Below are 2,561 nucleotides of genomic sequence, written 5' to 3' on the forward strand. Positions count from 1 at the left end.
TACGACGCTAGACCGACCGGACCAGTTGATGTTTGCAGTATCGTACGAAGGTTTTGCTGTAAACAAAACCTTTGATTTTATCATAGGAAGTTTGATTGTTTGGTGAATACCAAATTCAGATCGATAAGTTTATCGACTTTTTGGCATCTAGATTCGATTTATGATAAATTAATCCATGTTATAAGGAAGAAAGTTGTTGTATATATAAAAAAAAATCGGTTTGAATTCAGAAAGTCAAACCAAGGTGAATGCAATTTTATTTGAAATTCCGAAGATTTTGAGATATTTTTCCTACAAACGAACAGAAAATGTAAACAATTTATGAAAAAATTGAATAAAAATTCGAAATTTCTTTATTAAATCACGATTTTTGGTCAAATAAATCAACCGTTCAATTTCTTTTGTATACTTTTACTTGAAGAATAAGCAAAATTTGCGCAAAAAGTGTAAAATGTCTCTAGTTGAGATCCAAAAAAGTCTAAAATTGCACAAAAATAGATGTCAGAGAATGAAAATAATCGCTTAAAAATAATAACAACTAACGAACAATAAGGAGGAAAATAGTTTTTACATCATTTTGGTGTCTCCACTCTCTCCGTCTATTTTTGCATTGAGACTTGAAGTCTCAAATGCAAATCTATATGGTGGAAATGGAGACGTCAAAATGATGTTTCAAATGTACGGGAGACTATCGTCATCCTTTCCCGATTAAATCCCATTTTCCTCAAAATGTATCGCACACTCAATGAAATTACAGTAACGTAATCACAAGCATAATCAGTTCCAATAAATGTTTGAGATGCCATACAAAATATCGTGTTGGTTCCATGCGCAGCGCAGTCATACACCCGCATTCATGCGACTGTCGTCGCCCGTATTGAACAGTCTAATGTTCTGGTGGTGTTGTGTACTTGCTGTATGGCATGGTTGAAGCGAGCAAACGAGAGAGAGAGGGAGAGTATGTGACAGTGCGGCTCTCTCAGCCGTTTGCTTGCATTGAGCTGTTCTGATACGAGCCGATTGCGAATGCGATGAAAGAGAGACCGAGAGAGAGAGCGAGCGAGAGCGAAAAGCACTCAAAGCGTACAAGTGTATCGAGAGACGGGCAAAACAACGATACATACACAGGCGCGCCGTAACAGAAAAGGCATACACAGCTCTATACATAGAGAGAGCACAGCACGAACACAGCACACGGCACGGGATGGTATGCAATGGAAAACATTGGTATTCCATGTATTTTTTTCGTAGCTCGTCCGTAGATTAGTTGAGATTGAACCGTTGCGTTGATCAGCACGAAGAACGGATCACGGTTTTGTTGTGTTTCATTCCAACCGACACAACCGACAACAGAAAGGAAGACAGAAAAATAATAAGAATTGAAACGAAAAGAAAAAACTGAAATTGTGTGTTGTTTTGCGAATTGTGATTTTTCTACATTTCAAAACCGAAGAATAAAAACGGACAGAATTCTGGTTCGTGTATTTGAGAAAAAAAAGAGTGTATAGCTGCATCAAGCGCAAGTTGCAACGGCAAGCATCGACTTTTTGGTATGTCCAATGCATTCAACAACAACAACAACAACAGCAGAAACAAAAAAAAACATAAAACAACTAAAATTCTGATACATTTCATTGTTTGATTGAAATTGGTGTGCATTTCAACGGTCGATCGGGATTTGTTCAGAGTGTGTTCGATACACTGATTTAACGAGAGTCTTGTGAAAGAGATGTGTGGGCATGACGGCTGCTAATGTCATTTGCTTTCCTTTTGAAAACTTATAATGCAGTTTTATGTTATTTATCACTCTTGGTATTCTTGTTGTCCAGTGCAGCAAACGGTAATTGGTTTTGGTGTTTAGTGTTTTGTTTTGTTTGTTACTGTGTATGTGTGCCTCTATTTCGACAATGGATGAAAGGAAATAAACAAAAAGCAAAGAGAGCATTGAAAAAAAAAACATAGCGAAAAAAAATTCCGGGCCGCTGTAACGCGCCCGACAAATGTGTGCCAAGAACATTTTTTTTCTTTCTCTCTCTCTCTCTGTGTGTGTGTCTCGGCTGTGATAAGCGTTCAAATCGAAATTGGTGTGTTGTTTTATTGCCATTTCAACACCTCTCTGGGTGTGATAGGGAAACAAAAAGGAATATAACGATAATTTCAAACAAATCAAGTTTGAAAACCTGTATTGAAATTGGCTTTCGCTGCTCTCGGAATGGGTGAATTCGTTGTGTTCGTTTTATCGGCGGCAGCGTCGTCGTGGTCGTCATCGTTGAAAATGGTTAGAAATCGACACACAAAACTGCCATCAGCTATAAAATGAGCGAGAGATAGACAGAAAGAAAGAAAACAAAAAACGCGGAGGTTTTCAGTTCTTCGATTGTATGTTTACATAAATTCTTGGCAAGCATGCACATTTTTCGTTTTACAAATTCAAAATATATTCATTATCTAACAACACACACGAAAAATGAAGCCCGAACGAACGGCGTTGTATGTGAGCGTAATGCGACGTGAAGAGAGAGAGAGAGAGAGAGAGAGAGAGAGAGAGAGAGAGAGAGAGA

General features: G+C 37.9%; 1 protein-coding gene across 42 annotated transcripts in view; it reads left to right on the forward strand.

Annotated features, from left to right (window-relative positions):
- Positions 1 to 1,247: 1,247 nt before the first annotated feature.
- LOC129575241 (SH3 and multiple ankyrin repeat domains protein 2) overlaps positions 1,248 to 2,561 on the forward strand; it is a 76,929-nt gene continuing 75,615 nt past the window's right edge. For 34 of the 42 annotated variants that reach the window (XM_055458356.1, XM_055458372.1, XM_055458359.1 and 31 more), the window contains exon 1: positions 1,262 to 1,550. The gene's annotated coding sequence lies outside the window, so the exon portion shown is untranslated. Of the gene's footprint in view, positions 1,841 to 2,561 lie in introns of all 42 variants that reach the window. The other 8 variants (XM_055458357.1, XM_055458364.1, XM_055458381.1 and 5 more) reach the window with 3 other exon arrangements.

The sequence above is a fragment of the Sitodiplosis mosellana genome, unplaced genomic scaffold (assembly GCF_009176505.1).
Source record: "Sitodiplosis mosellana isolate CC-2019 unplaced genomic scaffold, AAFC_SMos_1.0 Smas_scaffold_6166, whole genome shotgun sequence".
NCBI lineage: Eukaryota > Metazoa > Arthropoda > Insecta > Diptera > Cecidomyiidae > Sitodiplosis > Sitodiplosis mosellana.